The following is a 14091-nucleotide window of genomic DNA, read 5'->3' as shown; positions in this document are numbered from 1 at the left end:
ATACAGAAACTTGCTTTGACTGATACAAAAGGGGAGGACTTTATTATAAAGGCTATTTAAGTAGGGCAAAATTTGCTGTGAATGTTGGAGAGCCAGGGACAGAAAAAAAAAACAGAATAAAACAAACAAAATGCAACAAGAACAAGACAAATGAAATCTAGGCTGTCGGTCAGGACACTGGCAAAGATCATTCTTAACGTGTGTTTGGTAGGCATTGCTGCTATGCATTGTCTTGTGCCACGTGTGGTTTCCTTGATCATCTTCCGTCCCACCCACCAAGAATCTTGACAACGCTGCCTCTGCAGCCACTAAACTTACCTAAATTCATCTAAAGCACTCCTCTCTTGCATCTTTCCCTGCTGTGAGCATTTGGTTATCTGATATTTAGGAATATGATGAGTCTCAAAAGTCAAGACTATTCAAGTACACATATGGCTGTTTGGCTTCTAAGGTGGAGGCAGGTTCTACCTTTCACTAGGACCACATCCTGAAGGATTTGCTAAACACTAGATAACAGTATAAATTCCAAAAAATCGTAAAGCAATATGCTCTAACCAAGACAAACCACAGCAATAACCAATGGTACTCAAGGTAGAAACAAGCTATCTGTAGATAGCCTTCCTGTTGAATGAGTAAACATTGTATGGGTTGAGTGATATTTACCCCTCATTCTCAAGAGAAGTTTGGAAGTTTTGTCTTTTGTAGGAGTAGGCATCCACAGACTAATCTGAGACCCTTGGCTGCATCAGCAGCAGATACAGTGAGAGAGAAGAACTCTGCCATTGTTGGAAGGCCCATATCCCCTGGCTCTATTTTCAATGTGCCTAGAATGACTCCTAAAACAAGGAGAGATGTAAGATTCTCTGACCATCAAATTTCAATAGCATTTGCTGGGTTTCCAGAATGCAATACGTTTCATTGTGGCAACCCCGTCCTCTGTGAGCTAGTCTGCATAACAAGCAGTCAGCGCCTTCATGGATAATTCAAGCTCCAGCAATTTCTCAGCTCAGATGGGACAGGACCAGCTTTGCTAGAGTGGAAAACAGATTATAAACTGCAAACTCATTAATTCTACAAATGTTTGCTATACTTAGGAAAAGCCCTTTCCCATCATTTTCTTCATCTCCTTCTAGAATCAAGTTGGCTCTGTTTGAACACTTCCTAGTAAGACCGCTCCAGTGACTAGGCAAACTGGAGAGCACAAAAGAATTGTGCTTCGAGTGTGTGAGCAGAGAGGAGGACTAACTTTTCTAAGCCCCATTCTTCCTTTTGAATACACTCACTGTAGTTTATTCTGGAGTTGCCAAGTTGTGCCAATGTGTAAAATTACCCTTAAGTCCTCATGACAACACAAAGTTGCGTTTCGTGAACAGATTAAGTCTGTCATCTTTTCCCAATGGAGTTTGCTCTGTATAATTTACTGTCACAGGTGTGTACAGGGTATCATATAAGTACAGAAGAATGGTACTTAGTCTATATTGAATAGGGACAAAGAGGCATTCTGAACCATGTAAAGCCTCATGGATGGAGAAATTAGCTATAATTACCAAACTTTAATTAAGCACAGCTGTCAATATGAAAAAGTACAGGTGTATGAAGAATATTATTGTTGCTTATTATAAAGTCAAAGATATCAAAAGACAAAGAAAAAAGAAACTAGAAAGAATCAAGCTACTAGAAAGGCTAGACATTTGGAAGTATGGGCTTTAATCTAATAGGAAAGGAGTTTAAAGGAGTCTATCTCAGAGTATAAGATATCCAAATTTATTTCTGGAAGCCAACTTGGCTTTCATGTGGGAAATACATTTATTGACATGGGACCTGAGGACAAGGAGACTAACAAGGGCTGAATATCCAGAGTCCAAGATAGGGAATGAGAAAAATGAGAAGAATGGAGGGAAACAGGACAAACAAAATATTTGCAATTATAAGTGACAGAGCAAGTTTATGATTGACAGGATGAAGGAGACAAGAAAGTTAGGTTAGAAACCCTTGTTTCTTCAGATTGATGTCAATCTGACTTTCAGATAACAAGAAAAATAACCTTAAAGAATACGTGATTTGATTTCTATCCAATTGAACTTAAGACTTCAGTAACATTGAGCAGATAATTTGGTTAAAAGTCTATAACTCCAAAGAAAAGTCTAGAAATAAATATAGTCACAGGAGTATCATTATGTGAGTGACAGACCAAACCCTTAATGTAAATGAAATCATCAACAGTAACTTAAAGACTGAAGTGTGCAGCCCACATGTGAAGCTTCAATGTCCTTTCTTATGTGCAAAAGAGAAGATGGCATAAGCCATTGAGTAGGCTGAGAAGGAGCCATCAAAAAGAACAAGGGTTTTAATGGGCCAGGGTCATCAAAGAATTAGAAAACTTAAACAAAATGATTCATCTGAGGGTGCAAGGTACAGAGCAGTCTGGGAAATTAAAAGTGGAAACATATCTACTAGATTTAATCATGAATGTGTCACTTAGAATCTCAGTTTGTGTCAATCACAGTGGACCTATTTGTTGAATATTCATTGGATATTTTTTCACTTACTATCCTGCACTGAGCCGAGCACTGAGAATCAGGGTGAATCAAACAGGTGTAGACAGTGGAAAACCTGGACTCTAGTGCGTGACAAGGACATAGTAAACAACCCCATGTGGAATAAAAGCAATTACTTTGCTGATGTGTTATGAAGATAGGTTTTAAAAAATAAATTAGAAGAGTCAATAGAATATACTTTTGAGACTTTATCATCAAGGACTCTTTTGAAACCGACTTAAACTAATATTCAGAGTACAGCCTTAATTCGAGGGAACTTTTGCAGTGAGATGTATGAAAAACATTGTGAAGGTTCACACTGGTAATTATGTAAGAAGAATGAGGAATAATTGATAAGGCAAGGGCGGTGGGACACAAAGAACCCCAGCGATTTCTATCAAGAATTGGATTTTCGTCAGGAAAAAAAACTTCTCTGGAAGAAAGTCTAAAAGACTGAAAAGACCAGGGGGAAACTTGATGAGCTTGATATTCTTACTCAAGTAGGAACTGAGTCTGTTTGCTAAGGACAAGGAAGGTGACATTTAATTAGAAAGCTTGTAGAAGGAAAATAATTTGTTTCCTTAATGAATAGCTTCCAAATGCCTATAAACTAATGTAATCTCTTCAGAGGCAAGGTCACATATGCCTGACCCTCAGAACTTTGGCAGTGTAATCTATTGTTACCACATTATGTAATTCAATGTTGGACCATGTGACTGGGCCTTGGTTAAAGGAAGCTACCTAAGAAGATGTCATAGTTATGTTCCCCACCCCCCAACCCCCAAATACACACAAGGTATCTAATGTGAATTTATAGTTCCTGGAAAAGGCAAGTTCTACATGATAGAGTTCTTAGACATCTGGAAGGAAATCATCAAGCATGGCTAAAATCAATTAAATTTATTTACCTTCACTGTAACATGAATGAGACATAAGAATTTTTTCTAACTTAAAACTCTGGGATTGTGGGGTGTATTTTTAATTAATATATGGGATGCTTAGTTAAATTGTCAACTTGCTACAATGCAGAATTATCTCAGGATGGGGTATTAATGAAGAATTGCATATATCAGGTTGGCCTGTGGGCATATCTGCGGGAGACTGTCTTGATTGTTTGAATTGAGGTAGGAAGATCTTCCCACACAGACAGCAAGGTTTGGATTTGGGCCCTGGAGTGTAGACATGCCCATAATGGGCTAAACACAAGCAGGCACATGGACATTCATTCCCTCTTTGCTCCTGAATGCGGATGTAATATAAGCAGTTGATTCAAGTTCCTGTCAACTCTCCATAATTATTGACTGTCACCTAGAGTTGTCAAGCAAACAAGCCCCTTCCCAATGAAAGTTGCATTTGTCAGGATATTTTAACATAGTAACAGATATGAATGATAATAGGACACCCTCTGACAAACGCAACTGGTATAAAGTATCGGGACATTAATTTTATGATATATTTTCATATTCATGTGCTTCTTCTGTTATTTGCTGTTTTACAATCAAGCACGGGTTTAACAAGACACAGTTATACTTACTATTTGAATTTTCTGGTTTTGTTTTTTTTTTCTTGGAACTAATATAAATGGTGTGGAGCCTATATAAGAACGTGGACAAAGGCCTTACTTCTTAAGAGCACAATTTGTTCTATTGATAAGATCCCACACTCAACTACTTGGACACATTTCCCAACCCATTTCTGTGCTTTCAGCATCAAATTGCTCCTCTCGACATGTAACTCAGAGCTAACGTCTCCACAAAGAAGCAGGTATTGATCAGCCGAGACAAAAAGAGAAAGTATCTTTTTTTCTTGCAATAATAACCATACCTTCCAATTATCTCTGAAGGAACAGAACATGTAATATAAGTCCTTTCAGAAATGTACCAGCCAAGACTACATACCTCAGAGCCTCCTTACTTTACCTTCATTTATTTATAATGCCTTTCTTACCTCATTCTTGTCCTTTTTTTTCACAAAATCTTTAAACATTTCCACCTCTACTTTAACCACAGTTGCTTTTTTTCTGTTAGATTTGAAGGATATTAATAAAAACCTCTGCAAAACATATAGCAGCACAAGATTTTGATAATTCAATGAGAATTAAAAAAAGAAAAACTTTTTTATTAAATTTTTCTCTGTAATTTTTGAGTCAGACATTATGGTAGGTATAATCTTGACTATATAATTAGAAGAATCTTTTCTTTCCTCTTTCACAGAATAAGAATAATCTCACTTCTAATTGCAATTAGAGTAACAAGTATACCAAATATATGTAACATACTTAGTAGAGAATTTAGCACATATTGCTAAAAATTAATTTTAACTAATCAAAATTATAATTATATATGGAAATATAGTATATGATAGATATTATTAATAGATCATCTCTAATTCTAATTGTCATGCTGGCAGGTAGGAATTTCTGTGATGATAAGAACCATTTTTGTATTTATTATCTTTCATAGATGTAACAACATTCCAGAGATAAATAACTTAGAAAGAGATTAAGTTTGTTGTTGCTGGTATTTGTTTGTTTTGAGTCTTGTTTTTCATATCACAGTTTCAGAAGTTTCTGTACATGATATCCTGACCCCAACATTTTGTGCCTGTGAGGCAGCAGAGCACGCTGGTTAGGGGTGTGTAACAGAATCAAACTTCTCATCCCAGATGATCAGTGAAATAAAGCAAAATCTGAAGGCAGAGGCTTCCAAAACACCCTTTGTGATGGTTGCTCTTGCCTGTCAATTGGACAATATCTGTAATTATTTGAAGAAATTGAGGCACAGTTGAGTGAAATAATTTACAAAAGGTTGGCACCATTTGTAGGAATGCATGTGAGGGAATATCTTCATTAGATGAACCGAGGTAGGAGGAATCTCACTAAAACTGGGCTTGGATCGTGGACTACATAAAAAGAACAAAGTTAGCTGACACCAGCATACATTATTCTCTTCTTGACCGTGGACACCATGTGACCCACCAGCTGCTTCAGGCTCCAACCAGTGTCACTTGCCTGGCATGGTAAATTACACCTTCAAGCTGTGACAAAAATGAAATGCTTAAGTGACATTGTTAAAATGCTTAAGTTGCTTTTGTTAAAATGAAAGAAACAGAAAAAAAAAGGATTAAGATACTGTCTTAGGGTTTCTATTGCTGTGATAAAACATCATAACTAAAAAACTTGAGGAAAAAAGACCTTATTTCCCCTCACAGGAGCCATGGGGAATGCTGCTTACTGACTTGCTCTTGTGGCTTTCTCACCCTTTCTTAAAGGCCCCAACACCATCAGCACAGTAACTTATGCCCTCCCTCCTTAATCATTAACCAAAAAATGTACCACAGGCTCCTATACAGGCCAATCTGATTAGGGGCGCTTTCCCAAATGAAGTTCCGTATTCCAAAAGGACTATTTGGCATGTTGACACAACACTAGCCCATGCAAACACCTTTCAAGGGCCTGCTCCAAAAAGCCCAATTCTTCCAATTAAATACAGTCCCTTAAAATTCTGAGTACAGTCTTCAGAACATAATTTTGACAGACATTTAAGAGCTAAACCATACCAGTGTTTTGTCTATCATGTGTTGCATGATAGGTGTTATCCTTGTGTTGCTACCACACTTCAAGAGTGCCTACAGGACATAATATTATTTATCTTGAATAGTGTAATTGTAATGCTCACATATACCTAGTAACTATTGTCTTGTTGAATACAGTATACACCGTGTAGAACACCAATCAATGTGACCACCATCTTTTCTTTGTAGAGCACAAAGTAATGACAGAAATGTTAGGCAACCTGTTCAGGAATTTACATACAAATGTGTGAACTGTGACTTGGACCCAGATTTGACCTATTCCTTGTTAATATATATTTTTGCATTGAAAAAAAATCTTAAACTTTATGGAGACCTCAGTTCTTCTGTGAATGTCCCTTGAAATAGTTAAGTAGTTGCCTTAGACCATAGTCATCAAACTGAAGAAAAACTCAACAAGTTAGCTTAGTTCAACTTCCTTCTTCCTGACAAAGGACCTTCTCTTGCACATTTCCCCAAAGGTAATGCTTTATGATTTACTTTTCCACAGATGATGTCCCAACCTCCTGCCAGTGCCAGATGGTTTGAAACTTCACAGTGTCATGTTAGTTGCTATCATAAACTCCTCTTTTTCCTTGCGTTACTATGCAACTTGATGTAGAGTCCTGAGGTAAATTATTAGAGGCTTATCAAGCTGTTAAAACAGTGTTTTCTCAGCTCACAAATCTCTGTCAAGCCATTGCATACAAACCTTAGTTTTGGGTACTCAGAATACTATCATGGGAATAAAGTAACGTGTGTGTGTGTGTGTGTGTGTGTGTGTGTGTAAGATGAGATGGGGCATCAGATTTGTTGGAAGGTCCATCTGGGAAATTCATGATAATGGAAGTGTTGAAACAAGGGCATTTGTCAGGATGACTCACGGACTTCCATGACTATGTTCCTGTGGTAACTAGCCAAAATTGTCATGGGACTATTTGATTATAGCATAGTACTTGAACTTTGATACTGGCAGAACCACTATCCAATTGCTCAACAGTGAGAACCGGTTCATTCTGCTTTATAAATAAAGAACCACTTGCTCTGAATTTGAAGAGAGTGACTTTCATCACAACTCTGCAAAGAGGCCTGTTGGGGAGACCAGGTGAGTCAGAGGGAAAAGTTCAAAGGAGTTTGAAGTCCCTCGGCTCTTCCAGGTTTTCCCAATCAGCAGTCATTCAGGAAGAATATCTAATTCAAACGTTTTGGACGTCTGAAATTTTAGAAGTTCATCATTGTACCTAATCACACTTGCCACATGTTTTTCCCAGTGTTAACAAGAAACCAGAAGCTCCTGAAGCTATAGAAAGTCTTCAGGTACCAGTAAACTTACAAAGTTCATCCATGCCTCCAACAGAGAGAATGATGCGTTACCTTCTTTGTAAGGGCCATACACATTTCCCAATAACCTTACTTTTTGATTTGATATTCTCTTCTCTGTCTCTTTAACATTTCATCCTCATACACCACTCTATTTGACTTTGAACCCACTGTAGCCTCTCTACTTTGAAGCACAGACATACGTGTACAATGACAAAATATAAACACAGTTAGTTATCCTTACTCCCCAGCTAGAGTATTCCTTTGTCTTCACTAAATGGTAATACTTTCAGAAGCATTACCTGAATTGGCTGTCTATAGCAGTGGGAGTTTTGCTACTCTGCTTTGGCTCCTATCAGGTCATGCTCTTCCAGCCACCCACCCAGCAGCTCTTTGGGTTTGGAAATGAAAGCCACATGAACACACGCACGCACGCACGCACGCACGCACGCACGCATGCATAGGCTCGCACACACACTCACTCATGCAGTCCAGTTAATTTTAATAGGTCTTGACTAGCTCCAGGCTGGCATTTCTAATCCTCTGCCTGCTATCCCAGGCCCAATCAGGGGACTGGCCAGTGGCTACTTATACAAATTCTTACATGGTTCCTTGGCGCTCTCTCTTTCCTGCAGCTCTTAATCGGATCCATCTCCACTGCATTACGGGGATTGTCTGGTTCTCTTTTCTGCATTCTAGCAGTTGGGAACACAGAGTTCCCAATGCTCTCCCTCCTTCACTCCCCTTCTCTCTCCCTCGCTCTCCTCTCCTTCCCTCCCCCCTCCCTCACTCCCTCTCTCCCTTCCTTCCTCTCTCTCTCCACCTGACCAATGACTGTGGGCTGATTGGTTGATCAAAAACCAACCGGGGACAAGGAATTTCAGCATTTGGTCATGCAGATTCCTGATTGAATCAAAACATTAGAACCAATCTCTAACATGTATTCATTATTTATTACTTCACTGGAAATGCTTTTTTCTCTTGATCTGTGTCTCATATACTTTTGTTTATCACTAATAGGTTTTTATTAAAACACTTTGTGTACTTCAATTTATATACATGTACCTATTGCTCATGGTGCAAACTGGTCTTAAATCAACATAACACACAGTACTTTTTGTGTGGGATTCCATCTTAACCTGCGACCCCAGTCAATTTCATATTATATATTCTAGTCATACGGGATTATTTATTATTTTGTGCTTTTAGTGATCACATACACACACACACACACACACACAAACACATTATGTACACAAACAATTTCTACTGGGTTCAAATGCTACAGATTAAACACATTTTGAACTCTTCTTTCTAAATTCCGATAGCTAAAGTAAAACTATGATCATTTCAACACTTCATAAGGGTCCACACTTAATTTTAACCCATTTATCTAAGTTTAAATATTTGACTATCTTGTTCTTCAGTTCCCTTCCCAAGTCTACATTCAGTTAGCGAAATCTCATTCAGTGTCTTGGGTGTTGAGAACATTTTCTTCTCCTTCTTGTTTCTAAAGACTTCCTATAGGCTATGGTTGATAATCCTTCTCTGGACTACAGGCACTGACAGCTTTTATTTGAACCTTTAGTTTCTCTTCCTCGCTTCAAACCAAGTCTTCCTGCAGTTTTTATAAGTTCTTTAAGACAAAAATCTAAAGATGTCATTTCTTTCCATAAAATTCATCAATTTTTCCTCCCCCAGAGGCTACAAAGCAATCTTTTGAATGGTATCAAACATCACTCTGAAATTTGAATTGTTCTGATCCTTCTAAAACTGTACAATTTTATTATGTTATTTCCTGACACTGCCATGGTTTTGTTTCTATATGTTTTTTTAATCTACTAAAGTTTCAACTTGCATCTTCTTTCTATGTTCTTTAAGCTCTTGGCAACCAAATGCTTCTATTACAAGCAAATTCCAATTCTCTGTACCTCAGTCACCTCTGTAAAAAAGATCATTCTTAACACATAGATACTATGGAAAATCACAGATATCAGATAAGGCAAGTCCCAACGTGTAGGCAACAAATCTCAACTTGTAACTTGTCCTTTGTGCCAATGATGGCTACTTGAGGAGGTCATATAAACATCCCAAAAGTCTAAGTCAAGATAGCATTCATGGGTTCCTGGTAATGAGGTAACATGGACATATTACAACACTGATGGACTGGGAAGACTTTCACTTAGAACAGTCACTGGCTACTTATCCAGTGAAGAATTTTAAAGATGTTGGCTTTGAATGACAGCTAGGAAAGAGAAAAAAAGTTGACTTTGAAGATGAAGAACCTAGGCTATCTCTAGTTCTGTGACACTTACCTCAGCCTCTCTACCTAGACTATCTCCACTGCTTTATGATTTGCTTCTGACCTTAGACCAACTTCCCACGAAGGAATCTGCAGGCAGCATGTGTGGCAAGGATTGAAAAGCACACTACTTGTGTTCTTCTCCTCCTCAATTAAAGCATCCCTGGGGCCTCTATTAGACATCCCCTGCCACATGCCTCAGTACTCTTATCATAGTCTATTTCCATTTCTTTGGGGTGACTACCCTAGTCCTACTTTCTACAAAAGACCAACAAGCACCACATGAAATAAGGACCTAAACAGGATACCTGAACTATCCCTATATGTTACTCCATTATATCCATCCATGTCATAATCAACCTCCAGATCTTACCTAGAATTCAGATCCTGTGCCCAGTCCAATTAATTCACTGAACCTTAGGGGACCTGAACCTGCTTCCAAATTCCCAGACCTATTGTAAGTACATATACCCCTTATAGGTCCAATTGAATTGGTCTCCTCTGCACTATTACAACCCCTAGGGTTAGACAGTCCTGTTTTGTGTGTGCTAACCCAGCCTCATTTGCCCTCCTGATCATAGCTTTCCCCACAACATTAAACCTGTAGGTTGAGCCTCTGCTCAGTTCTAGTTTGATCATCTCTCCAACTTATGTATGCCCTCCTCAACTTCTAGTCCCTATCCCATATTCTAGCTGACTTACACCATATCACATATCTAGGCTTTGCCCAGATTTTATATTTTTGAGAGGATCTGCAGTAGTGAATACAAAGAATCTCACCATTCAGGGGCCTCAGGCCTTATATATAGTATATAGCCTATACACTGGCCTAGTCCAAGGCAGTCTAAAATAATACATTGGGAACATGACTGAAGAATGAATGCTATGGTCTCATAATGATGACAATAATACTAAAGATCAAGGCAGTATAGCACCCCCCCAATATCTGCCAGTATTACCAAAAAATATGCCATGAGAATTATTTAGATTCTAGATGAAATACAAGACATATTATTCAATTGGGAAACTCATGCAAAAATCTTCCAATTATAATCAATGAAGTGGAAGATAGACTATTGGGACTTAAAGGCAAAATAGAGGAACTAGACTACGCATACTAACAATATGGAAAACAGTTAAAAGCACATGAAAGGAATATGCAGGGAATGTGGGACAGCATGAGAAGACAAAAATCTCTGAATTAAAGACATAGATGAAGGAAAAAAATCATATTAATGATGTAGGCCAGGTCTTTGACAAGACCATATTAAAAACAACATTTCCCATAGTAGCACATTAGTCATAAAAGACAGAAACTGGAAACAACCTAGATGCCCCTCATCCAAAGCAGAGATAAAGAAAATGTGGTACATTTACACAATGGAATATTACTCATCTGTTAAAGTAAATGACATCATGAAATTTGCAGGCAAATGGACTGAACTAGAAACAAAACAACAACAACAACAAAATCCTCATAAGTGAGGTAAGCTAGACACAGAAAGAAAAACATGAAATGTATTCACTTATGGGTATATATTAGCTGTTAAGTAAAAGATAATCATGTTAAAACCCGTCGACTCAGAGAGGGTAAGTTATAAGGAGGTCCCAAGAGAGGTCCCATGAATCTCTCTGGGAAGGGGAAATAAAATCAGTTTTGAGGGTGGATTGGGTAAAGTTGGAGATAGAAAAAGAAAGGATCAAGGCTGTGGTGCAGTGAGTGTGGAGAGAGAGAGAGAGAGAGAGAGAGAGAGAGAGAGAGAGAGAGAGAGAGAGAGGAAGAAGAAGAAGGAGGAGGAGGAGAGAGTAGATTGTACTGGGGGAGATGATTAGAATTGGGGGGCATTTCGGGGCTGATGTGGAAATCTATGAAGTGGAAAGTCCCTGCAATCTCCTAGGATGACCCTAGTGATGAGTGTTAGTAATGGGGGATATGAACACTGGCCAACTTCTCTACGGTATATGCTGTTGCCTTGCTTTCATTCCATGGGTGTGTTCTTTATGTGTGTGAAAAGATGCTATTGTAGAGTGATTGTGGATGGTCTGTTCAGCCATCCTTCCCAAACTCTCCAAGTTGTTGTCTGATGGTTGTGAAACTTGGCCAATGGTTGACTCCTTTCTATTTCTATTTCATACATGTTGAAGGGGAAAGTACATTATGGGGCACTAGCAGACTGAAGCAAAATACTTCAAGTTTAAAATATTGCACAGAGCTTAAAATGGTATTTTCTCATTACGTGTTAGCAGTTAAAATGAGGAGTTATGGAGAGAGAAACATTAAAAAATGTTATTGAAACTCCATGTATAATAAGAATTAATGGTTTCAGTTTGGCCAAAGGTGATATTACACAGGACGAAAATATCCAACCTCTGCTCATGGACATGGAGAAGCTCAACACCACTCCTTGCAGGGAAGCAAGTACCAGTCAAGCCCCTGCCTTGGGGGAGGTGTTTGAATCCTCATAGTGGGAAAAACCCACAGATGCAAGAAATTCCCTGAACTATTCGTGGACCGGAAACACTGTAAGAAAAGGGAGTGCAAGTGTCCTCTTTCCATTGTCAGTAAAGAGGAAGGCACTTACTGAGAGTCGAAATAACATGGCTTGTTACTAAAGGACACACTGCCTATCCAGAGGAGTAAGAAGCTTACCCAATTGTCACTCTGTTTTATAGCTCTGCTTATGCCCACACAGTGGGCCCAGAGAGATTTTCAGGTTAAAATCTGATCACATTGTTGAGTAAATTTCTTGGTAATTTAGCTTTGAAGTTCTTAGTCTAAATTTGGCCCCGTCTTTGAATTTTCTTTGTAACACCACATAATTAAACAATTTATTACTAAGTCACAGAAAATATAATTACATACAGAAAAGTATAATTATCAAAGTATGTCTCTCTTTCCTCCATCTCTTATATCTGGTTTTCTCTATTATGACTGCACAATTACTTCTCATATGGTGGACTTCGAACACACACACACACACACACACAGAGCAAACTCCATAGAATTTTCCTTTTTTTGCTGACTCCCTTTGCCAGTCTCAGCTCTCTCAGTCTCTCCCTTTGTCCCCATCTGTAACACCAGTGAGCAGCCTAATGCACTGGACCTATTTTCTCCCGATCAAATTATGTCTGACTGCATGCACTCTGTCTCGGGAAGTATGAATTTGCAATATTTTGACTTGAATGATATCACTTCTATTTTCTATGTGACTGCTCGCTTCTCAATTCTCAGGGGCCAGGCCAATTGTTGCTTTCTAGAGATATATTTCATGATTGAAAATAAAGCTAGCCTGCCCATTTCAAATCACTGCCAATCACTCATTGTTACATTCTCTCCCATTACCGTGTTTTATCTGCATACATGATAATATCTTATTTACTGTTATTGGTTGTTCTTTCCATTAGAAAAAAAAGTGCCTTAAGGGTGACGATTGTCAGTCTTATTTATTGCTACAGCTCTATACCTTAACCACAGCTGAGTTACTTGTGTTTACTGGTTGGTTGACTGCCATGCCCACTAAACAATAAGCTTCCTTCTATCTCAGATTATGGTACAAACCCCAGCATGTGCTATGCACTTAAATATATGTTGATCAAATGTGTGATGGTGAATTATCCAAGCAAGACTAGCTATTCAATGAAAGATTAGAAGGCAAACAAATTCATGGACTGCCATTACCTGGGAGGGTATCCAGTAAAGGCTGGCTGAAAGAGAGCAAAAGAGTTAAAAGAAAATCAATTAGGATACTAAAGAAAACTCTGTACTTAGCATGAGTTCAGCATATGTTTATAACATTGATTTGAGAAAGTAAGTTTTTACTTCAACACAATTAACTTTTTATAAAGTACGTTTGAATCCTGCTCTAGTTTTACCTGCTGCTTCATTCAAGAATGTGTGTAGGGGATGGGCTTCTGTGTGACAGGTGTCCAACAACATGCTAACAGCCAAATCTATTGAAAGACCAATGTTGACTCTGAGGAAAGCTTTTCTTTGAAGCCTTACCCCACCCCCATGCCACATAAAGAATGCTATTCTCTCGAGGCATCACAATTGTAGTCCACAAATGAACCCTCATCCTTTGAGAGAGACTAACTGTAGGGGAAAAAGATAATTACTTAGTTCCTTTATCTCCAAATTATTTGTAATAAAATCTGAAATTGCACCACAAGGTCTTTCACTAGGATGTCATAAATTAAGATGCATCAGTGTATCTGGTACATCTGTTCCATTCTCTGGCCCTTTGTCTTCTGCAAAGAGCACACCAACCTCAATACCCAGCAGACAGCATTTACGCAAATGATGTCGTGGTCTACAGCATTAATATTCAGTGATTGTCTGTCATAGACACCTTACTGTACATC

Source organism: Rattus norvegicus, chromosome 14 (genome assembly GCF_036323735.1).
Source record: "Rattus norvegicus strain BN/NHsdMcwi chromosome 14, GRCr8, whole genome shotgun sequence".
NCBI lineage: Eukaryota > Metazoa > Chordata > Mammalia > Rodentia > Muridae > Rattus > Rattus norvegicus.
This window is presented reverse-complemented; position numbering follows the sequence as displayed.